This window comes from Spermophilus citellus, assembly GCF_964194105.1.
Source record: "Spermophilus citellus genome assembly, chromosome: 3".
Taxonomy (NCBI): domain Eukaryota; kingdom Metazoa; phylum Chordata; class Mammalia; order Rodentia; family Sciuridae; genus Spermophilus; species Spermophilus citellus.
In genome coordinates this window covers 16,869,726-16,895,439 of record NC_138184.1, presented here as the reverse complement: position 1 = coordinate 16,895,439, position 25,714 = coordinate 16,869,726, and positions in this window count along the sequence as shown.

The window sequence follows — 25,714 nt, the reverse complement described above, 5'->3', positions numbered from 1 at the left end:
TTAATTCCGAGTATTAAAAAACAAGACAACAACAACAACATACCCAGAACATCTCACACGAACAATTTAAGCTTCATTAACAAAGTGGAAGAAGAAATAAAACCCAGAGCAAGAAGAGATATTGAAATAAGAAAGATTAGAGCAGAGAGAAATGAAATGAGGAGGAGAAAAACAACACAGAAAAGTCAACAAAACTAAAAGTTGTTTCTTAGAAAGAGTCAAGAAAATTCACCAACCTTTTGTTAGACTGACAAGAAAAAGAAGTTTCAAATTAAAATCAGAAATGAAAGAGAGGACAACGGTACTGACTCTACAGAAATAAGAGCGATTATAAGGAAATGGTGTGAGCAATGGACGCAGGAAAGTAGATGATTACCTGAAACTGACAGATTTCTGGAAACACATAAACTGCTAAAACCGATTAAAGAAGAAACAAAACAAAACAAAACAAACACACCTGACAAGGGCCAAATGTAGTGGTGCACTTCTGTATTCCCAAAAATTCAGGTGGCTGAGGCAGAAGGACTGCAAATTCCAGGCCAACCTCAGCAACTTAGCAAGACCCTGACTCAGATGTATAAAAAGGGCTGGGGATGGAGCTTAGTGGCAGAGCACCCCTGGGTTCAATCCTCTGTACTGAAAAAGAAGAGCCAGGCACTGTGGTGCACACCTGTAATCCCAATGGCTTGGGAGGCTGAGGCAGGAGGATTGTGAGTTCGAAGCCAGCCTCAGTAATTTAGAGAGGCTCTAAGCAACTCAGAGGGAATTTGTCTCTATATAAAATATAAAAAAGGGTTGGGGGTGCTGTGGCTGTGGCTGTGGCTGTGGCTCAGCGATAGAGCGCTACTTAGCACGTGCGAGGTGCTGGGTTAGATCCTTAGCACCACATAAATGGGCTGGGGTTGTGGCACAGTGGTACAGTGCTTGCCTAGCATGCATGAGGTACTAGGTTCAATCCTCAGCACCACATACAAATAAATAAAGATATTGTGTCCACCTAAAACTAAAAAATCAATACCAAATATTTTTTAAAAAATAAATAAAAGAAAGGCATTGTGTCCAACTACAACTAAAAAAATTAAAAAACAAAGGGTTGGGTATGTGGCTCAGTGATTAAATACACCTGGGTTCAATCCCCATTGCCAAAATAAATAAATAAATAAATACTTAATAGTCAAAAATCAAAAAATTTTAAAATTCCAACAAAGGGAAGCCCACGGCCTAATGGTTTCACCCACTTATTCTACCACCATTTAAAGAATTAACACCGGGGCTGGGGATGTGGCTCAAGCGGTAGCGCGCTCGCCTGGCATGCGTGGGGCCCGGGTTGGATCCTCAGCACCACATACCAACAAAGATGTTGTGTCTGCCGAGAACTAAAAAAATAAATAAATAAATATTAAAAATTCTCTCTCTCTCTCTCTCTCTCTCTCTCTCTCTCTCTCTCTCTCTCCTCTCTCACTCTCAAAAAAAAAAAAAAAATAAAAAAAAAATAAAAAAAAAAAAAATAAAGAATTAACACCAATTCACACACTCTCCAAACAAGCAAATGAATAGTGAAGAGAGGGGCTGGGGATGTGGCTCAAGCGGTAGCGCGCTCGCCTGGCGTGCGTGCGGCCCGGGTTCGATCCTGAGCACCACATACAAACAAAGATGTTGTGTCCGCCGATAAAATAAAAAAATAAATAAATATTAAAATTCTCTCTCTCTCCTCTCTCTCTCTCCCTCTCTCACTCTCTCTTAAAAAAAAAAAAAAAGAATAGTGAAGAGAAAAGACCACTTACTAACTCTTCCTATGAATATATTATCATCCAAAGCCAGTCAAATGCATCACAAGGAAAGAAAACTCCAGACTAGTAGTCTTGATAAACACAGCTGAAAAAACTCCCAGAAAAAATACTGTAAAATAAAATTCAATATCATATAATAATATTACACTATGACCAATTGGGATTTATCCCAGGAATGTCAAGTTGATTCAAAATATAAAAATTAAGCAATATAACAAATCATGTTAATAAAGGAGGAAAATGATTGTCCCAATAGCCCTATAAAAAGAAAAAAGTCTTAATATCCTTATGTGATAAAAACAGTAAATCAGGAATAAATAAAAAGGAACTTCTCATCCTGATAAGAGGCATGTATGAAAATCCCACAGCTGGGCTGGGGTGTGGCTGAATGGCAGAGTATCCTCCTAGCATGTGTGAAGCCCTGGGTTCCATCCCCAATAGAAAAACAAGCAAAAACAACAGAAAAACAAGCAAACAAATCAACCAACCCATGGCTAATGTCATACTTAATGGTTGAAGACTGAAAACCTTTTTTCTAAGATCAAGAACAAATTGAGGGGCCAAGGTTGTGGCTCAGTGGTAGAGCACTTGCCTAGCATGCGTGAGGCACTGGGTTCAATCCCTGGCACCACACAGAAATAAACAAAATAAAGGTGTTGTGTCCATCAACAACTAAAAAAGTATTTTAAAAAAAGAACAAATTATAATCATAATGTGAGTGGGCCTCATTCAATCAATTAAAGCTTTAATATGAAGACACTGACCTCTCCAAACATTCTTGCCATTTCTATTCAACAATGTGTTAGTAGTTCTAGAAAGATCATTCAGACAAAAGTAAAGAAAAGAGAAAAGAAGGAAGAAAGAAACGGAAAGGAAAGGAAAGGCAGAAGGAAGGTCATTTACATTGGTTGAGAAGTGAAACAACTCTATTTACAAATGACATGATCATATATGCATATATATACCTAAGGGGTACACACAGACAAAAAAAATAGAGCTAATAAGGAGTTCAGCAAAGTTGTAGGATGCAAGATCAGTGTTCAAAAGTCAGTGATATTTCTATACACTGCAATGAAAATCTTAAAATGAAATTAAAAAGTGATTCCATTTAAAATACCATCAACAAGAATAGGAATAAGTTTAAAAATATATAAGATTAGTACATTGAAAATTATGAAACATTTTTAAGCAAATTAAATAAGACTTAAATAAATGGAAAGACCTCTAGTATTCCTGGATTGGAGAACATAATCTTGTGAAGATAGCAGTACTATTCCCAATTTGATCCACAGATTCATTTCAAACCTTATCCATAATTCCAACTAGAATTTTTTATGTGTGTCAGAAAAGGTCAACTTGATCCTAAAATTCACATGGAAATGCAAAAGACCTTGAATACTCACATTATTTACTTATTTATTTGGTACTGGGGATTGAACCTAGCATGCATGTGGCACTGGGTTCAATCCTCAGTACCACATAAAAATAAAAAAGATATTGTGTCCACCTAAAACTAAAAAATAAATATTAAAAAAAGATACTATTGACTGTTCTTCCAGTAATTAAAAAAAAAAGCATTGATAGTCTATGGCCTGATGTGGCAATAGAAACATGCAGATATCACCATTGATACTCCTAATCAAATTCCTATAAGGGACAGGGTTACAGGTAACCAGGTATATGATACTTTCAAGTATTTCTGTCCAACTAACAAGCTAATGAGGTTGTCTGGTTGTTCCTAATGTTGCTGGACAAAGTAGAAAATGATAAAAATGAGCTCAGGGATTCCAATTCCCAGCTCCATCACTACCTAGATAACCTGATATTTCTGGTTGAAAAATACCCTTATTTCTTTTAGCTGCAGACCTGAGATTGCTGAAAATCAAACCTAGAATCTCATTCTGCTAGTGACTGTCATCACAATGCAAACTGACCTCCAAAGTTCACGAGGTGTCTGCTGTTAAATTGAGGGCCTTCATTGGGAAGAAATGGGATCCTTAAAATTGGAACTTGGACGTATAGAAAGACTGATGAACCTGGATGCATTGAGTCCCTAAATTCCACCATTCCTTTTTTTTCTCAGTTCCAGGGATTGAACTCAGGGGCACTTAATAACTGAACCACATCCCCAGCCCTATGTTTTGTATTTTATTTAGAGACAGGGTCTCACTGAGTTGCTTAGGGCCTCACTTTTGCTGAGGCTGGCTTTGAACTTGCCATCCTCCTGTCTCAGCCTCCTGAGATGCTGGGAATTACAGGCGTGTGCTACTGCACCCGGCTTTATACTTTATTTTGATCAGGGTCACACTAAATTGCTCAGGGCCTTGCCAAGTTGCTGGGTCTGACTTTGAACTTGCAATCCTCCTGCCTCAGCCTCCAGAGTTGCTGGGATTGCAGGCCTGTGCCACCACGCTGGCAAGAGTCCCTAAATTCTGATGGGTCTCTTTGCCAGCAATAGCAAGCTCTCCACCCACACCTTACATAATGTAAGTTAGCCTTACATTCCCTAATGAATCGTAATGACATCCTCAGAGACAGTTGTCTTCCAAGGTTCCTCAGAACCCACCTCCTCCACCTCACTTGTCTTCTGGACCTATCACTAGACATTGGTCCCAGGAAGTGCCTAACGGTTCAACCCAAAGAATAACCCAGGAGGAGCTTTGCTACACTCCAAAAGGACTACTTGATTTTTTCTAATATATAAAAATAAACATCTCAGGAATACGTGTGAGAATGGATATGAAGAGCATGGGATGATGGTGGGAAGGACACAGAGTTGGCTCAGGCAGAATGGGTTGACACGGGCCACAAGCAGAGATTCTACCTTTCATGTTGTGTCACGACACACAACTAAACCGGTCAGGGTCACTCCAAGTGAATTTGGGGCCTAAATAAAGACGCAGACACCGAAAGTACCTTTTCTTTGGGTTCAGTGACTACTCATCAGCTACATCTCCCACAAGGTGGGCAAGGCAGGCAAGAGGAGAGCACAGAGCAGGTGCTGAACCCTTTTATTGAGGAAAAGCCTCTCAAATGAGGCAAGGAGTCGGGTTTCAGGGGGTGGAGTCTAGCTTGTTGATGTCTGCTGTCAGCAGATTGACTGACATCTTGGAAGGCCACGCCCATCTCATGAGCTGTGTGGGGAATCACAGGCAGATTGAGTGAAAAGGACACGTTTGTCGCCAGCCCAAACAGAGAGGCAATGTCAGTCCAGTTTATTTAGTTGGTTGGATGAAACATTGACAAAAGGTGGCCCACCAGGTGCCAATTGCAAATGCTAGCCTTGCCACACGGGGAAGGTCCAGAAGACACACCTCTCACCAATATGTGAGAAGTAAATGTGCAAGGGAAGCCCGGTTTCCTTGAAGAAGAGCTCTGCAGTTGCTCTGTGTCTGGAGGCGGCAGTGTGGAAACTGAAAATTAAAGGCAATGGGGGTAGTGGGGTCCCAACTGGCATTGCAGGGGCCAGGTGGCAGCACTCAGCCACCAAGGGCAAGGTGATGGTAGTCACCATATTGGACGGCAGAGTCAAAGCAGCAGTTGAGCAGGGGATGTAGCTCAGGAGTGGAGCACTGGCTTACCATACGCAAAGCCCTGTGTTGGATTCCCCGGTACCAAAAAGAAAAAGAAAAAGAAAGAAAAAGCAGCAATCAAAATAGTCTGATTCACTCAGACCTGTGGAGTTCCTAAAAGTGAAATAGATAGGAAGTCCACTAAATTCTTATTTGATCTGTAGAAACAGAAATGTGCCTAGGTCAAGGGAACAAGAGTCTATCCTGAATTGTAAGAATGAAGACCCACGGCCCCTCAACAAGCTCCCAGACCTGAGGTGATTTACAGACCCAGAACCCCTTGAAGAAAGTGGAGGCTGGGTCCCCTTGAGGAAGGGCCTGGGACACTGCCAAACATTTAGACTATCAATCATTCTCAGACTTCTTTACCAGGGTTAACTGTGCATTGAGGAAAAGGAAATAATGAGACCATTTGGGGACTGCTGGGCACTGGCTCTGAACTGACATTGATTCCGGGAGACCCCAACATCACTGAGGTCTCCCAGTAAGAGTAGGAGCTTATAGAAGTCAGGTGAGCAATGAATTTTAGTTCGGGTCTGTTTCACAGTGGGCTCAGTATGTCCAGAAACCCATCCTGTGGTTATTTCCCAGTTCCAGAATGCAGAGTTGGAATGGATAGACGACAGATATAGACAACCCCTGAGTGTGGAGTGAGGGCTGTTATGGTAGGAAAGGTCAAGTCAAAGCCACAAAACTGTCTCTACCCAGGAAAATTGCAAACCAAAAGCATTACCACATTGCTGGAGGGACTGTAAAGAGGAGTGCCATGTCACCAACTTAAAAGGTGCAGGGATGGTGGTTTCCATCTTGTCTCCATTCAGCTCTCCTGTGCGACCCCAGCAGAGGACAGATGAAGAACAGTGGTTCAGGGTGAGCTTAGCCACTGCATCGGCTCTGCCAGGTGTGGTTTCATTGCTTGAGCAAAGTAGCATCTCCCCGGATACCTGATACGCCGCTATTGATCTGACAAATGCCATTTTTCTTCTGTCCCTGTTAGTAAGGACCACCAGGAGCAGTTTGCTTTAATCTGACAAAGCCAGCAGTACACCTCCGCTTCCTAGCTCAGCGGAGAGCCAGCTCTCCAGCCCCATGTCATCCTTTAGCCCACAGGGAGCTCCTCTCCTTTCCCTCCCACAAGGTACCTCTCTGCTCCATTACGTGGTGCATTATGTCGAGAGGACTGAGTCATCGACAAATAGAGACTCTGCTTGACTTGTTGGTAAGGCAGGTCAGAGGATGGGAAATAAATTTGACAAAACTTCAGAGGCCCCGAACCTCAGTGAAATTTCTGTGGCTCCTGCAGGCTGGGGTCAAGATATCCCTTCTGAGATACAGAAACAGGTGTTGCCTCTGACCCCTCCTACAACCCAGAGAAGGGGGCAGTGCCTAGTGGACCTCTTTGGGTTTTGGAGATAATATATTCCTTAATTGGGCGTGTTACTCTGACCTATTTACCAAGTCACCAAAAAAGCAACTAGTTTTCTGCTGGGCACCGTGGCATACACCTGTAATCCAGCAGCTCAGGAGGTTGAGACAGGAGGATCGAGAGTTCAAAGCCAGCCTCAGCAGAGGTGAGATGCTAAGCAACTCAGTGAGACCCTGTCTCTAAATAAATACAAAATAGGGCTGGGGTGTGGCTCAGTGGCTGAGTGCCCCTGAGTTCAATCCCTGGTACAAAAAAAAAAAAAAAAAAAAAAAAAAAAAAAAAACCTAGTTTCTTTGAGTGGGATCTGAAATTAGAGAAGGGCCGGTCCCAGGTCCGGGCTGCCCTGTGAGCTGCCCTGCCAGCTGGGCCAGCTGGGCCATAAGATCTAGCAAATCCAACAGAGCTTGAAGTACATGTGGCAATAAAGGGTGCTGTTTGGAGACTTTTCAGACCCTTTAAGTGAATCACACTGCAGGCCCACGGGAATTTGTCACAAAGTCCTGCTGTCCCCTGTGGATAACTACTCTCCTTTGGGGAAATGGCTCCTGCCCTGCTACTAGACTTTGAGACTGAATGCTTACTCATGGGACACCAAGTCACCATGCAACCTGAACTGCCCATCATGAACTGAGTGTTTATGACTCACTAACCCATAAAGCTGGGCACGCACAACAGCGCTCTATCATCGATGAACGTGGCACATACGCTTGGCTCTCTGTATCTGCCAGTTCTGCATCTGCAGATTCAACCCACCATGAATCAGAATTTTTTTTTTTTGTACTGAAGATTTAACTCAGGGGCACTCAGTCACTAAGCCACATCCCCAGCCCTATTTTTTTTTTAATTATTTTTTAGTTGTAGTTGGACACAATACCTTTATTTTATTTATTCTTATGTGATGCTGAGGATTGAACCCAGTGCCTCACACATGCTAGGCGAGTGCTCTACCACTGAGCCACAACCCCAGCCTCCCTATTTTGTATTTTATTTAGAGACGGGGTCTCACTGAGTTGCTTAGTGCCTCATCATTTCTTTTTTTTTTTTAAAGAGAGAGTGAGAGAGGAGAGAGAGAGAATTTTAATATTTATTTTTTAGTTATGGGCGGATACAACATCTTTGTTCTGTATGTGGTGCTGAGGATCAAACCTGGGCCGCACGCATGCCAGGCGAGCACGCTACCACTTGAGCCACATCCCCAGCCCAGTGCCTCACCATTTCTGAGGCTGGCTCTGACCTCACGATCCTCCTAACTCAGCCTCCCCAGCCCCTGGGATTACAGGTGTGCACCACCATGCCCGGCCAGAAATATTTTTTTTAATTGCTTCTGTACTGGATATGTAGATTTTTCCTTATTATTCCCTAAACAATGGGATATAACAACTATTTTTTAATATTTATTTTTTAGTTTTAGGTGGACACAGTATCTTTATTTTATTCCTATGTGGTGCTGAGAATCGAACCCAATGCCTCACGCATGCTAGGCGAGCACGCTACCACTTGAGCCACATCCCCAGCCCTGGATATAACAATGTAACACAGCATTTATATTGTATTTGTATTGAGAATTATAAATTATATAGAAATGATTTAAAGTCTGTGGGAGGATGAATATAGGTTCAATGCAAATACTATGTAATCTATGTAATTTTATGTAAGAAACTTGAGCATTCACAGATATTGGTATCTTGTGGGGGGGGTGGTCCTGGAATCCTGTGGATACTAAGGGATGAGTATACCTGATTGGCCCAAATAAACCTGAAGACACAAGTAACTTACATAAGTGACCCAATGCTCCTGGTCCCCATTCTAGCTATGCTGCCTTCTCTTTCTCAGCCAGCAGCATGGCCTGCTGGGAGTTGCATATGATCAGTTGACAGAGGAACAGAGGACTTGGCCTGGTTTGCAGATGGTTCTGCATGATCTGCAGGCACCACCCAAAAGCGGACAGCTGCAGAGTACAGCCTCTTGCTGGGATCTCCCTAAAGGACAGTGGTGAAGGGAAATCCTCCCGGTGGGAAGGCCTTCGGGCAGTGCACCTGGTTCTGACTTTGTTTAGATGGAGAAAAGGCCAGATATGTAACTAAATACTGATTCATGAACCATAGCTATTGGTTTGGCCGAAGCATCAGGGATGTGGAAAGAACAGGACTGGAAAATTGGTAACCAGAACTTCTGGAGATGAGAAACGCAGATAGATCTCTCTGAAGGAGGGAAACATGAAGATATTGGTGTCCCATGAGAATGCCCACCAAAAGTGACCTCTGCAGAGGAGGATTTTAATAATCAAGTGACTAAGCTGACTTGTTCTGTGGACAGCCAGCCTCTTTCCTAGCCACCCCTGTCACTGCCCCTGGGGCCCAGGAACAGAGGGGCCATGGTGGAAGGGCTGGGGGTTAAGCCTGGGCTCAGCAACATTGACTTCCGTTCACCAAGGCTGGCCTGGCTAAGTGCCCAATCTGCCACCAGAGGAACCCCTGAAATGGTACCATTCCTGAAGGTGATCAGCCGGTGACCTGGTGGCGGGCTAATTATGTTGGATCACTTCTGTCATGGGAGCAATAGTGCTTTATCTGTACTGGAATAGATGCCTATTCTAGGTATGGATTTGCCTTCCCTGCACAGAGTGCTTCTGCCAGTACTACCATCCCTTGTCCACTGTATGGTCCCCCGCAGAGCATTGAAGTATTGAGTTATGGAATACTGTGTTAGTCAGCTCTCTGTTACTATAACAAAATGCCCAAGATAATCAACTTCTTAAAAAGAAAAGTCTTGGGCTGGGGTTGTGGCTCAGAGGTAGAGTGCTTGCCTAGCATGCATGAGGTACTGGGTTCAATCCTTAGTACCACATAAAAAAAATAAAATAAAAATATTGTGTCCACCTATAACTAAAAAATAAGTAATTAAAAAAATAAGGAAAATCTTCTTTAGGCCCACAGTTTTGGTCAGTTGGCCTGTGATGAGGCAGCCCAGCATGGTGGAGAGCATATGGCAGAAGGAACCCATTCAACTCAGAGTTGGAACATGAAAGAAAGAGAAGACTAGGGTCCCCAAATTTTCTTTAAGGGCACATCCCCAGTGACTTAAAACCTCCCACTAGGCCCCACCTCCCAGTAGTGCCATGGGCTGGAGTCCAAACCTGCAACACGTGGGTGCTTTGGGAACTTTTATCCAAACTCTGGCTGATACCAAGAAGACTAAACATCACCTGAGAACTCTAGCTCCTCTTCTGGGGAAAGTGTGGGTGCATTTTTGGTACTATGCAGGACAGCTGTATCATTTTGGATGGAAGTATGACATTGTTATTGGCTTTATTTGGAAAATTTTTAAGAGTGGTATAAGAATATATGTATAAGTGAGGATTGTTAATTTTATTAGTCAGCTTGGCTAGACCATGGTACCCAGAGATATGGAATTTGATCAAACATGCTAGATGTTTCTGTGAAGGGTTTTTATTTATTTATTTTTCTTATTTTGGTACCAAAAAAACCAGAGGACTGAACCCAATGGTACTTTACCACTTTACTACATCACCAGCCCTTTTTATTTTTTATTTTGAGACAGAGTCTCACTAAGTTGCCAAGACTTGCCTTGAACTTGTGATTCTCCTACCTCAGCTTCCCAAGTCCCTGGATTACAGGCGTGGCCACCATGCCCAATATCCCTCCCTCCTGCAGTGCTGGGGACTGAACACAGGGCCTGTGCATGCCAGGTGCCTGCTCTACTGTTCAGCTGTATCCCCGCCCTGTGAAGGTGTTTTTCACATGAGATTAATATTTAAATCACCATATTTTGAGTTAAGCAGATTACCTCTATAAAGTGGTGGACCTTGTCCAATCAATCGAGGGCCTGAGTAGAAGGACACCAACTTCACCTAGCAAGAAGTAATCTCCTTTGAACTTGAACTGCAACTCTTTTCTGAGTTTCCAGCCTTCCAGCCTACCCTGAAGTTTTTGGACTTGCCAAACCTCTACAATCATGTGAGAAAATCCTATAAAATAAGTCTCTCTGTCTTACTGTATCTTTACACACACACACACACACACATACACACACACACAAACACACACACACACAGTGCCGGTTCTGTTTCTCTGAAGAATCCTAACATATCATTAATTAAAAATAAATAAATAAATAAAAATTGTTCCTTTGACAAATGGTCCAGGGCATCTGGATAAGCAAAAGAATGAATCTGGAGACACCACAGGTGCACAGAGAAAGAGACCACATGTGGATGTGGAGGGGAGGTGGCCATCTAAGCCAAGGAGAAAGGCCTCAGAATGTAACCACACCTGTGGGCACCTTGATCTTGGACTTCTAGTCCCTAGAACTGTGAGAACATAAATCTGTTCTTTAAGGCCCTCCACCTTAAAAAAAAAAAAAAGAATGTGGACTCCTTCTTCACACCATATACAAAAATTAGCTCAAAATGAATCAAATATCTGAATATATGAATTAAAATCATAAAACCCTAAAAAGAAAACATGGAGGTTAATCCTCATGACCTTGGATTAGGTAATAGTTTCATAGATATAACACAAGCACAAGCAGTTATAGAGAAAATAGATTTATTAGACTTGACCAAAATTTAAAGCTTGTCTGTCAAGGGGCACCATCAAAAAAAAAAAAGAAAGAAAAAGAAAAAGAAAAGACAAACTCACAGGATGGGGGAAATGGTTTGCAAACTACATATCTGTAAAGGGACTGATATCCATAATATAAAAAGAACGCTGGGGCTGGGGCTGGGGCTCAGTGGTAGAGCACATGTCTAGCATGTGTGAGGAACCTGGCTGAATTCTCAGCACCACTTAAAGAAATAAAATAAAGCTACACACACACACACACACACACACACACACACACGTATAAGACATACCAAAATTTAAAAAAAGAACTCTTAATTAAAGCTCAATAATAATAAAAAGAGAAATAATTCAAGCACAAAAGGGTGAAGGATTTGAATATATACTTTTCCCCAAAAGTCATTCAAATGTCTCACACTACATGAGAAGATGCTGACCGTCACTAGCTATTAGGAAAAAGCAAATCAAACTCACAATGAGGTGGAGAATGGTGCGCATGCCTGTAATGTCTGTGACTTGGGAGGCTGAGGCAGGAGGATTGCAAGTTCAAGGTCAGCCTGGGCAACCTAGCAAGACCCTGCTCAAAACCAAAAAAGGGTGAGGGGTGTAGCTCAGTGGTAGAGCGCCCCTGGCCTCAATCCCCAGCACCACAGAAACAACAACAAAACCCATACACAGTGACATACCACCACTTGGGAGGGCTACAATAAATTTTTTAAGTAACAAATGTTGGTAGGACGCAGAAAAGCGGAAGACAGTGCACTGCTGGTAGGATTGTAAGTCCGTGCTCCAGCTGTAGGAGGGGTTCTGCAGTTCTTCAAAGGCATGGTGTATGGTTGGCACTTTAAATGGGCCCCAGAAGCCAGGTGTTGCAGGCTTGTCTCAGCCCCTAGTGCTGTCCGGAGTTGGTGGAATCGCTGAGTCATACAGAAAGTCTGTGCATTAGTCAGCTTTCCATCACTGAGAATATGGTTTTATATTTCCTTAATAAATAAAAAGGTTGCCTTTGGCTCATGTAGAGGTTTCAGTCCGTGACCGCCTGTTCCTGTCTTTGCAGCGGTACATCACAGCAGGAGCCTGGGGCGGAGCAGGCAGCTCACCTACTGCTGCCAGGAGGCCAGACAGAGGGAGAGAAAGGGGCCAGGGGCCATGCCCCTCCAAGGGCACACTACCAGTGACCTCACGTCCTCCCCCTGGGCCCACGGCCTAAAGGTTCCACCTCCTCCCAATTGCAGCTGGTCCAGGAGGCACGTGGACATGGATCTGGAAGCCCCTAGAGCTTCCGCAGCTCCTGCCCCACCAATCTCCTCCCCCAACTTCAGGTCAAGTCCCTGCAGAATCCTGACCCACAGACTTGTGCAAGAATAAGCCAGTTATTTTAAACTACAGGCAGTTCCTGACTTAGGATGGTCTGACTTCCTATTTTTTGACTTCTCGATGTGCAAAAGCCGTATGCGATCCATTGGATCTTTCCTTGGCTAGGGATTGTGGTCCCATCCTTTGTGGCGATGCGCGGGAGCAGCCCAGAGCCCAGCTCCCAGTCAGCCTGTGGTCATGGGGAACACTGACACTCTGGTGTGTGTGTGTGTGGCTAAGCCACGATGCCGGGTGGCGAAGGTGGCTCCAGTGCCTTTTTTTTTCTGGGTACCCGGGATTGAACTCAGGGCACTCAACCACTGAGCCACACCCCCAGCCCTATTTTGTATTTTATTTAGAGACAGGGTCTCACTGAGTTGCTTAGGGCCTCACTAAGGCTGGCTTTGAACTCAAGATCCTGCTCCTTTTTTTTTTTTTTTTTTGAGGCAGAGTCTCACTGTGTTGCCCAGGATGGTCTTGACCTCATGAGCTCAAGTGATCCTCCCACTCAGGCCCCCAAGGAACTGGGACCACTGACACAGGCGACTACATCTGACTAGGCCTCTTCTCTTAAAAGCTCTCCCACCACCACTAGCACCAAGCTGGGGACCAGACCTTCCACACGTGGGCCCGGGGGGAGATTCAGGATTCAAACCAGGGCACAGGGGAGGACAGAAGTCAGTTGTCTGAGTGGAGGGACCGTGTCAATCATGTTTGCTGCTTGATGTCTGAGGCCTGGCACAATGCTGGGCAAACAGTAGGTGCTCAAGGGGCTGGGGTTGTAGCTCAGTGGCAGAGCACTCACCTAGCTCGTGTGAGGCACTGGGTTCAAGCCTCAGCACCACAGAAAAATAAATAAAATAAAGGTATCTACCACTTAAAAAATATTAAAAGAAAAAACCATAGGTGCTCAGTAAGTGTTTTGATGGATGACTCCACGCAACTGCTTGGAGAGAACAACGAAGAAGTTCTCGTCTCCATGTGGCCAAACTCTACAGGTTGAAGGGACAGCTAGAAGGACAGTCGCATGTTGCCAAAGGCACCTGTGGCACAGCTTTCTTTTTGCAAAATTAAGATCATCTACATCTTCATACCTTTCGGGCCTATGGAGACTGTATCAGGCTCCTCGAGGGACAGACAGAGCGGCATGCATGTGAAGAAGGCTGGGTGGAGCTCAGGGCACTGTCCAGGTGGGTGAGGCTCTGGGTCCCGTCCCCCAGCACTAAACATCCCCAAACCAAAGACTAGATCCAGGAGGAGATTCTACGGTACTGCCTCACGGGACCGTGAAGGCTGAGAAGTCCCAGTGTGCCGGCTGCAGGCTGGAGAACCAGGAAAGCTGTGGTGACGTTAAAGGCCTGAGGGCCATGGTTGGCTCTGTGTCTGTGGGTTCCAAACCTGTGCATTCAACCAAGAAAGATCAAAATTATTTTTAAAAATTGGTTTCGGTACTGAACACATAGACCCTTTCCCCCCTTGGCACAAGTCCCTAAACAACACAGTGTAACAACTGTTTACAGAGCACTCACACTGCCTCAGGTATCATACCCAATTTAGATGGTTAAAAGTCAGCAGGGAGCAGGGTGTGGTGGCGCATGCCTGTCACCCCAGTGCCTGTAATCCCCACGAGCTCCCTGGCTCCACATGCAGAGAAGCAGCACATCACAGCTGGAGCAGGTCAGCCTCTCACCTTGAAGTGACAGGAAGGGGCCAGGCCCACAGTGCTCTCTTGGGGGCATAGCCCCAGGACCTAACTTCCTTCCACTAGGCTCCGCCCCTTACATGTTCTGCCACCTCCCAAGAACACCACAGACTGGTGACCACGCCTTGGCACATGGGCCTTTGGAGGACATTTGAGATCCCATCTGTGACAAGCACACTGCCACTGAGCTACCCGCCAGCCCTCAGGCGCCTTTTTAAATACAAGTAAAATTTGGGACATAGGGTTGCTTAAAAAAATAGTGTATATCTGAAATCATCAAATTCAGCTGGGCGTCCTGCACTCACACTGGCTGAATCCAGCAACTCTATACTGGCATCTAGTGGGTAGAGGCCAGGGAAGCCGCAGGTCATCGGCTCAGTCCTGACGGAAACACGGGTCGCCTGACTCTGGGCAAACGGAAAAGTCGAAGTTGAATAATATTGAAAATGCTCAATAATAAAAAATATACTCAGGAAAACATTTCCTCTGTTCTGAACATGGACAGGATAGCAGTGATTTGCACAGCATTTACTTTGTGTTAGCTATTTTATGTTGTCCAGAGAGTCTTTAAAGTATATGGGAGGAACATCACGCTAAGTGCAGTAAGCCAACCCCCAAAACCAAAGGCTGCAGGTTTTCTCTGATAAGCAGAAGCTGACCCATGGTGGGGGGCGGGGCGTAGGGAAGGATGAAGGGACTTTGGACTGTGCAGAGGGCAGTGTGGGGGGGAGCTGTGGGGAGGGGAAGGAGGTGAAAGGAGACGGACGTTACTACCCGTTACTACCCCGCACCTGTACGATTACATGACCCTTCCGGGAAGGAGAAGTTGTGCTCCATTTGTGTACAATGTGTCAAAATGCATTCTACTGTCATGTGTAACTAATTAGAACAAATTTTAAAACTTTAAATAAATTACTAAATAAAATGTACTTGAAATACCAAAAAAAAAAAAAAAAGTACATTGGAGGATGTGCATAGGTTCTCTGCAAATTCTCTGCACAATTTTATAGACAAGACGTGAGCTTCTATAAATTTAGATAAGGTTTTTTGTGTGTGGTGGGGGATGGGGTGCTGAGGATTGAACCCAGGGCTTCACACCTGCTAGGCAAGCGCTGTACCACTGAGCTACACCCCAGCCCTGTCTCTGTGGATTTTAGAATGTGAGAAGGGTCCTGGAACCTGGAACCCAAGGGCGGCTCTATTTTTATGACACTTTTGTGAGTTACTAGAAGTACATGTGCATATTTATTATTAAAAGGACATTATGTTGGGCTGCGGATGTGGCTCAAGCGGTAACGTGCTCGCCTGGCATGCGCTGGGTGCTGGGTTCGATCCTCAGCCCCACATAAAATAAAATAAAGGATGTTGTGTCTGCCGAAAAACAAATATTAAAAAATTCTCTCTCTCTCTCCCTCAAAAAAAAAAAAAAAAAAAAAAAAAGGACATTATGTTGGGGCTGGGGTTGTGGCTCAGTGATAGAGCACTTTCCTGGCATGTATGAGGCACTGGGTTCTATTCTCAGCACCGCATGTAAATAAATGAATAAAATAAAGGTCCATTAACATCTAAAAGAAAAAGAAAAAAAAATTTTTAAAAGGACATTATGTGCTGGGTGCAGTGGCCCACGCCTGTAATCCCAGCAGTTTGGGAGGCTAAGGCAGGAGGATCACGAGTTCAAACCAGCCTCAGCAACAGAGAGGTGCTAAGCAAGTCAGTGAGACCCTGTCTCTAAATAAAATACAAAATAGGGCTGGAGATGTGCTTCAGTGGCTGACTGCCCCTGATTTCAATCCCCAGTACCCGTCCCCAGCCAAAAAAAGGCATTATGCTGTTTGTAGTCTTGGGGATCTGCTATGGTTTGGATGTGATTCGAGTGTGAACCCCAAGGGTTCATGTATTACAAGCTTGGTCCTCATTGTGGTGATATGGAGGTAAGGGCCTGGTGGGAGGAGGTTAGGCCAGAAGGGGGTTCTTCCTTTGGAAGGGATTAAGTAGTTCTTGTGCAAACTGGATTCATTCTTGTAAGAGTGGATTGTTATAAAAAAGAATGTCTGGGCCCTCCCCCAGTCTCTGCCTTTCTGCCTGGCCATGATTCTCTTTCTCTACTGGGTTCCGATCCTGATGCCATCTGCCATTAGAACCTCACTAGAGGCCAAACAGATGAGGCCTGATCTTGGACTTTCAACCTCCAAAATTGTGAGCTAAATAAACCACTTTTCTTCATAAATTACCTGGCCTCAGGCATTTTGTTACAGCAGTGGAAAAGGGATGCAGACAAAGCTTCACTCTTTTTCATGTGGTGATTCATTTTTTAAACTATGATCATATGACTGCTCATCCCTCTAGCGTTTTTTTTTTCCAGTAGTAGGAACTGAACCCAGGGGTGCTGTACCATTGAACTACAGCCCCAGCCCTTTTTATTTTTTTATTTATTTATTTTTATTTTGAGACAGTATTTCACTAAGTTGCTAAAGCTGGCCTCAAACTTGTGATCCTCCTCCCTCAGCCTCCAGAGTAGCAAGGATTACAGGCAAGCATCACCCAGATAACCAGTGATTTATTCAATTGTGTCTGTGTAATGAAGCCTCTATAAAAGTCAAAAGGACAGGATTCAGAGAGCCTGGATAGCTGGAGGCTTCTGGAAGGGGAACAAGAACAGGTGGGTATGCTGAGAGGTTGACACACTCTGACTCCACAGGGACGGAAGCTCCTGTGCTTGGGACCCTTTTAGGCCTCGCTCTGTTTATTTCTTCACTTTGCTGTCTATCTGTGCCCTCTGTTTCCCTGAGTTGTGAGAGCAGCTTTAGCAAAACTAACGGAAGAGAGGGAGGGGTCCTGGGAACCCTAGTGCAGAAGCAAGTCAGAAGCAAGGGAAGCAAGGGAAGACCACCTGGGGGTGGCGATGGGCCTCAGGAGGGAGGGACGGTCTTAGGACTGAGCCTCAACATGTGGGATCTGATGCTGCTCCGGCAGAGAGGGTGGGAGTTGAATCAGAGAATGCTCAGCTGGTGTCCATCGCTGGTGGGGAGAAGGCCTGACAGCTTTTGGGGTCACAGACATCTTTTATTGTTGTTCTGGGAGAGAGCAGAGGAAAAAAACAGAAATGGGGGGGGTGTTGTTGTCGTTGTTTTCCTATCCCAGAAAGTGAAAACTGTCCTCTACCAACAGGAAACGATCAAAGTTGTCCAGGGAGGAGGAAGCAGGCAGGAGAAAGGGAGAGGGGCAGGAGGAAATGTTGGGGGCTGTGGATGTGTCCCTTCTCTTGATTGTGCTGATGGCTTCATGGATGTAGATGTGTCAAAATGTACCTGATCGAATGCTTTAAATATCCCTGTTCATAGCACAGTTGTCCACCTTGGTCCACAGGGAACCCGTTCCAGACCCCCAGGGGATGCCCCAACCCCAGCAGTACCAGATCCTAGGCCCACTGTGTTCAAGATTCAATCTAGTTGCTGGGCTCAGTGATGCACACCTGTAATCCCAGCAGCTCGGGAGGCTGAGGCAGGAGGATGACAAGCTCAAAGCCAGCCTCAACAACTTAGGGAAACGCTGTTTCAAAATGAAACAGTAAAAATAAAAAAGCTGGGGATGTGGCTCAGTGGTAAAGCGCCCCTGGGCTCAATCCCTGGTACCAAATAATTATTATTTTTAATTGATACCTAAACTCCCAAAATTGTACACAATAAGTGGATACCGGGGGATGTTTCAATACAGCTATGTTTTTTTCATAAATATGTATTATTTATATAATTTATAAATTGAACTTTACCACATATATATGTTTATATATACATACATATATATGTGTATAGATATATAAAGTTTAAATTTATAAATTGCACAGAATATTAACATAAAACCATTATACTATAACAAAAATTAAAAAAAGGGCTGGGGATGTGGCTCAGTGGTGAACTGCCCCCAAGTTCAATCCCTGATACAAAAAAAAAAGGCCAAAATGGCAAATCTTATGCTATGTATATTTTACCACAATAAAAAATGTCTAAAATCCAGTTAAAAAGAAAAACATGACACACAGCTTTGCTGTACTCACAGAAGGCAGATGGGTGCTGCCCTCTATAAATAAGAGGAGATCTGGATTCCCGTGTCTGCCCAGTCATCTGCTTGCTGTGTGACCTCTCTCAAACATCTTGGTCTCTCTGTGCCTTGCCTGTGAATGGGATTTGTGGTGTGTGATGGGTGTAGGGCTATGACTGGTGCCTGGCTGCCATCATGGAGCACCAGCTATTTATGAATGTCTGGGTCTCTTTTCTTGGTCTCCATTTTAGAAGTCGATTATTAAGAAAGCGTTTCAGACTCCGCTGGAGTTGCCTTGAGCCTCCAATGCAGGCCCCTCTCTCCCTCTCACTCTCTCTCTCTCTCCAAGCCCAGGCTGGAGTCCAGGTAGAATGAGGCCACCCCAAGCCCATCCCTCTCAGTGACCTAATCCAACCTGGACACATCCCAGCGACCCGAGTCTGGAATTCACAGCCCTGTCCCACATCCTGGCTGCTGGACATTTCTGGCCCGTCCTGGATTCCATGCCAGCCTCCCCGGGTCCAGGAAAACAGAATTTTTCTCTTGTACCAAGAGAGGTCCCTCGAGGGTAAGCAGTGGCCCTGGCCACCCCGGGACATTCCACAGCTTTGAGAACAAGACACGCGGCCTTGGTGGCCGCGCTCAGCCGTCACCGGCTCTTTGAAATGCCCGCGCCAGGCTCCGGCACCCACAGAGGAGGGGCCCCCAGTGCCGCCCTGCTGAGACGTGGTCAGCCTGGGTAGACCCTGGGGGCTCTGCCTGCTGCCCCGTCCCGGGAACAGTGGACACTTGTGGCTTCTGGGTCCTTCTCTGCTGCTCCGGTTCTTGCTTCAAAGCAGCCCCTTGTGAGCCTCGGGGCCTGGCCAAGGCCCTGGGCACACCCAGCCATGCCAGGGGGCAGAGAGGACTGGCATGCGCGGGGGCGCTCAACGGCCTCTTTGAAGATGACCTTGGGTCTCGGGAAGCCTCAAGCGGGGAGCGCGGAGCCCACCGCCACCTGAAACCACAGTTGCTTTTCTGGGGACGTTCCGGGGGGTCGGGTGGGTTGAGGCCCGACCTCAAAGCCCTGCTTCCTGCAGACGCTCAAGGCTGCTATTGAGCAGCTCCCGGGGGCACCCCTGCCCAGGCTCGGCTCCCCACCAGGCCGGGACGGATGTCTTTGGGTGGAATTTCGCTGTGGCTGGTTTACAAGGCGCAAGTTAAACGAAAGAGCAGCCCTCCCTGCGCCACGGCCCTCCACACTCACCGAGGTGGGCAGCACGTCCCCAGTTCACGTGCCCACGGCCGCGGGGCCTCCTGGCTGGCATCCTAGGAGGGGGAGGGACAGAGCAGAGCCATCAGAAGTGAGTAGGTGGGTGCGTATTAGACGGGGACAAAGTGATCAGAGGGAGGACGGCCATCGCCCCAAACGGAAAATAACAGAGTGGTTTGGGGGCAGGAACCGGGCCTGGGTGGCCCTGGCGGGGAGGGGCCCGCAGCTGAACCCAACGCGGAGGTGACCCAGCAGCTCTGCTCCCAGGCGCAGAGCCCAAATGTGGACACAGGGACTCGGACAAATCCTCATAGGACGGCCGCAGCAGCCTACGGTGCAGACAGCAAGAGACAGACGGAGGAGCAGCGGAACTGCTCCACATGACAGAACATCACAGCACTGAGCCTCGAAGACATCACACCGAGTGACAGAAGCACACAGAGGCCACGCGGTGTGTGAGCCCCTGGACATGAAGTGTCTAGGACAGGCGAATCCACAGACAGCAGCCCTCCCGGTGGCTGCGGGCTGGGTGGAGGTGGGGGTGACTGCTGGGGGATGGAATGTCCTGGAACTAGCTAGAAGTGATGGCCACACAGTGCTGGGGGTGAACAGACACCACGAGCTGCTGGCTTCAAAACAGTTCACGTGATGAATTGAACGTGCTTTTTATACAATTTTCTTTTTGTACCAGGGATTGAACCCGGGGCAGTTCACTACGGAGCCAACCCCCAGTACTTTTTCATATTTTATTGAGAGACACAGAGTTGCTTAGAGCCTTGCTGAGTTGCTGAGGCTGGCTTTGAACTCTCAGTCCTCCTGCCTCAGCCTCCCCAGCTGCTAGGTGACAGGCGTGTGCCACCATGCTTGGCTTTACCTGTTTTTTTTTTTTTTTTTTAACAAGTTGCTTTGAAGTCACCCAAGAACCTCAACGAGCCACCACTTTGCCCCGTAGGTTGGCACTAATTCCCAAGGGACAGCACACAGAGCACCAGGGAGTGTGACAGGGCTGGGGGCTGTCATGTGGTGGTCATGTCAAAACCAGCCTGGCTCCTCCTGCTCCAGGGGATTGGTCACCTCCACGGTTTGGATGTGGTTCATTCCCCTAAAGATCCGATTGTGGGAAGCTTGGTCACCAATGTAACGGCATTGAGAGGTGGGGGGACCTTTAAGATGAAGGTGAGTGACAGGAGGGCAGGCCTTGGCGATAGGGACCAGGCCTTCAAGGCTGTTACAAATCAGACTTACCCCTGTGCTTTGTCCTCTTCCAGGAATGTCTGCTCTACTCTCGCACATGTCCCCCATGTGGTGCCACCCACTACCACATAGCATGAGGTCTTTCCCAGATACTGCTACCCAATTTTGAGCTTTCTAACTTCCAGAACTGTGTACTAGATAAACCTTTTCACTGTATAAACTACCAAGCCTCAGGGTGTTCTATTATAGCAACACAAAATGGGCTAAGATACCTGCCTTAGAGTAAACCCAAGAGAAACTACTAGAAATGTTCAGTGGAGTCCACAGCAGGACAAACTTGGAATCTCCCTGAATGATGAATGGAAGTGGTAGAATAGTATATAGCCATTAAAAGTGTGTGTGAGAAGGATGGATAGCATTTAACCACAACCTAGAAATAGTATCACCAGGAAAAAGCATTACTGTGATAATGAGTAGGTCCTCCAAGATGGTACAAACAGCATGATGCCATTGACTGATTGATTGATTGATTGATTGGAAATACTGGTATTGAACCTAGGGATGATCTACAGGGCTATAGCTACATCAACAGTTCTTTTTATTTTTCATTTTGAGACAGGGTCTTATTAAGATGCTGAGGCTGATCTTGAACTTGCAATTCTCCTTCCTCAGCCTCCTGAGTCTCTAGGATGACAGGCATACACCCCACCATGCTGGCCAGCATGATACCTTTTTAATAATAAATATGTATATGTTCTAGTAAGTCACAGAAGTACCATAAAAATAAAAAGAAAGAAATAAAAAGAATGAGTGGAGACTGGAGTGAAGGGTTCTCTGGGCAGTGGTATGAGTGTCCTGTGGCTGCTGTAACAAGTTACCACAATCTGGGGGTCTCAGCACCACAGCTCTTTATTTTCTCACAGTTCTGGAGGCCAGAAATCCAAAATCCAGGTGTCGGCAGCTTGGTTCCTTCCATCAGCCGTGAGGGTCTGTGCCTAACCTCGCTCCGTTGCTTGTCACTGGCCGTCTTTGCTGAGGTGGGTGTGTGCAATGCAGGGGTGGACCCTGGGCCTCATGCACGCTAAGCCCCTGCCCTTTATAGGGCAGTAGTCATGTTGAGTAGAGCCTGCCCCAATCCAGGATGGCTGCATCTCAAGGTCTTTACCTTCTGCCTGCCATCCCAGCTATGCAGGAGGCTGAGGCAGGGGGATCACAAGTTCAAGAGCAGCCTGGGCCAGACTGGCCCCTGTGATAGTTCATTTTAACTTGTCAACTTGACCTGTCAAAGGGATGCCCAGAGAGCCAGTAAGGCATTATTTATTGCCCCAAAGAGTGTAAAGTCGCCCCAACACTCAATTTGGGAAAACGGACTGGAAGTAAAGACGTACAAGCCATTTGACTGGAGGTTCCTGCATTCAGGGATTGGCTCCAATAAACTCATGCAAGTATCTAGAAAGCAGGACACTAGGAGCTCTATGGCAGCTCGGAAAGTCCTGGGAGCTACTTGTCTACGAGAAGGGTCTTGTTAGAACAGTGACAGGCTACTTATATGGAATATTATGCACTTTGGGTTAAGGTCTCACTATGTTGTCCAATTTGGCCACAAACTTGTGAACTCAAGTGATCCTCCTGCCTCAGCCTCCCATAAAGCTAGGACTGTAAGTACACACCATCATATGTGGCCATTTGCAGTTTTATAAGTTTAAACATATAAACTGACCCAGAATTGCACTCCTAGACCCAAAGAATTGAAAGCAAGAGTTTAAATGAATCCTTTTCCTTTTCCTGTTCTTTTTCTTCTTCCTTCCTTCCTTCCTTCCTTCCTTCCTTTCTTTTTTTTTTTTTTTTTTTTTGTACTAGGGATTGAGCCCAGGGACACTTAACCACTTAGCCACATTCCCAGCCCTTTTTTGTATTTTACTTAGAGATAGGATCTTGCTGGGTTGCCTAGGGCCTTGCTGAGTTGCTGAGGCTGGCTTTGAAGTCGTGATCCTCCCTCCTCAGCCTCCAGAGCCACTGGGATTACAGGTGTGTGCCACTTAAATGAATCCTTATACAGGACTGTCCACAGCAAGCCTGTTCACCACAGGAGGAAACAACCCAAACACTCACCAGCAGATGAATAGATAAAAAAGCATGGTCCATCCACACGGTGGAGTATCACTCAGCCACGAAAAGGCACAGAGCACCAACCCAGGCTACAATGTGGACAACCGCAAAGACATGATGCGGAGTGGCAGGAGCCAGACACAAAAGGCCACATGGCGTGTGACTCTATTGATATGAAATGTCCAAAAGGAGAAAAACCCATTCAGACAGAGAGCAGATCGGTGGTTTCCCTGAGCCAGGGGAAGGAAGTTGGGAGTGACTGCTGATGGGGACCGGGTCTCCTGGGATGGTGGACATGTTCTAGGCCACTTTATTGTTCTTTGAAAGGACAAAGCATCTGCCATCTGATCCTCAGCTCCATTAGAAGATGGCCGCTGGCTCCGGCTGCTCACCGGGCTTGGCCCTCTCCTTGGGCAGGTTGCTCCCCTCTGCGGCCTAGCTTCCCCTTCCACCCTCCTGCAGACTCCCCAAGTGCAAGGTAGGTCCTGCTGGTTCCCTGGTGTCCCCAGCACCGACACGGAGATGCATGCGCAGCGAAGCCAAGCAGATGGTCATTGAGTGAATAAATGACTTCAGCCGGATCCTGCTTCCCTGGTGGATTGCTCCCCAGGTAGGGGAAGGGGCCCCTGCCGGAAAAACTTGGCAGAACCCAAGTCTCAGAGCAGGGCGCTGAGGGAGGGCCGGGTCGGAGCGCCGTGCGGGAGGAGCACGGTGACGCGGCCTTTCCACTCTGTGGTCTGAGTCCTGCCCGACAGCCATAAAAGAGCCCTGCTTAGACTGGGAACATTCTCCTCTAATGTGTTCCTGAAGGCGTTGGCAGAGGCCGGGAGGAAAATTCCAGGGTAATAAGGAGAGAGGTCTCTGCATCCACCAGGCTGGGAGGGGCAGCCGGGCCAGGCTTAGGGACACGGAGCTATTCTAGGGGCCCTGGGGCTCCCGGCAGGATAGGCAGCTGCGGGCGCGCTGTCTTGTCTGGATGGACCTCCCTGAGCCCTGTGGGGAGGCTGCCTGGCGGCCTGGCCATCCTGGGATGGCTCTCCACAGGAATTTGTGTAAAACTGCTTTGGGATGATCCCACCAGGCGTGACAAGCCACCGAGGGCCCAGGTCTGGGAAAAAGCCTCCTGAGACCTGCCACAGGGGACAGAGCTGGTGTGTCCTCCCTCTGCTCACACACCTGCCATGGCTCCCCATTGCCCTGAGATGGAATCCAGCTTCAGTCATCCCAGACCCTGCTGGCCCGTCCAGCTGTATCTCCCTGTCTCCCCTCCCCCACGTGGGCCAGACCCCACCAGGGATTGAACCCAGGGACACTTAACCACTGAGCCACATCCCCAGCCATGTATATATATAATAGTTTTTTAGCTGTAGATGGACACAATATCTTTCTTTATTTTTATGTGATGCTGAGGATCAAACCCAGTGCCTCACACATTCAAGGCAAGGGTTCCACCACTGAGCCATGTCCCCAGCCCCCTTTTTATATTTTATTTAGAGACAGGGTCTCTCTCATTGAATTGCTTAGGGCTCTGCTAAGTTTCTGAGGCTGGCTTTGAACTCGTGATCCTCCTGCCTCAGCCTCCCGAACCATTGGAATTAGTGATGTGCCACTGCGCCGGGCTGGACTGGCTGGGCTCCAGATGGAACCAGGGGCCTTGCAGGTGAAGAACAGCGGTCAATGACCAGACATGTTGGCCGCCACCAGGGAGAGGGTGGGGAGGTGGCTCAGGCCAAGCCTTGACCCCAACCTCTGTGCAATAGGAGGGGCCTGTCTCCTAGCTGGAAGCCTGAACCAAGTCGAACCATCCAGATGTGGGGCTGGACACAGCTGGGACCATGTGATTTGGTGGGGGGACTATGTGGTTTGGGGGAGGCCCCGCGGCCCAGTCAGGCCTCTATGTAGCCTGGCTGGCCGCAGCCCGGCTGGGTGTGGGGGGCAGGACAGCTTTGGTTTTGAGTCTCTGGCTGAATCTGCAAAGGTTAAAAAAATAATCACCAGCAGGGCCAAGGCGTTGCCCCTCCAAGACATTAATCCTAGTACCAGGCGGGAAAACAGGCCCGGGACCCCCGCCAGGCCAGACTGGCTCAGGGGTTGGGAGGGCAAGAGGCTGAGCCTCAGCGTCCCTCTGGCCGGGACGGGGGCCTCGGTTTCCCCCTGGAACACAGGGCGTCTTCTCTGTAATCGCTCCCATGCTGGGCCGGCCCCGAGCAGCCCTGTTTCCTCCAAGCACGAGGCCTGGGTGGGACCGGGTGGACGAGGGTTGTCAGGACGCAGGCCTCGGGCTTTTTCATCAGCATTCAGCTTGGGGAGCCCCCCTTTCTCCTCCTCCCACTCTTCCTCCTCCTTCCTCCTCCAGTGCTGGGGCGGAACTAGGGCCTCACACAGGCCAGGCAAATGCCCCACCATTCAGCTGCGTCCCCAGGCCTGCTCATTCTTCTTTGTTTGTACCAGGGATTGAACTCAGGGGCGCCCGACCACTGAGCCACATCTCCAGCGCTATTTTGTATTTTATTTGGAGACAGGGTCTCACTGAGTTGCTTAGCGCCTCGATTTTGCTGAGACTGGCTTTGAACTTGTGATCCTCCTGCTCAGCCTTCTGTGTTGCTTTTTATATTTTATTTAGAGACAGGGTCTCGCTGAGTTGCAGGGGGACTGGGGTTGTCGCTCAGTGGTGGGGCACTTGCCTAGCACT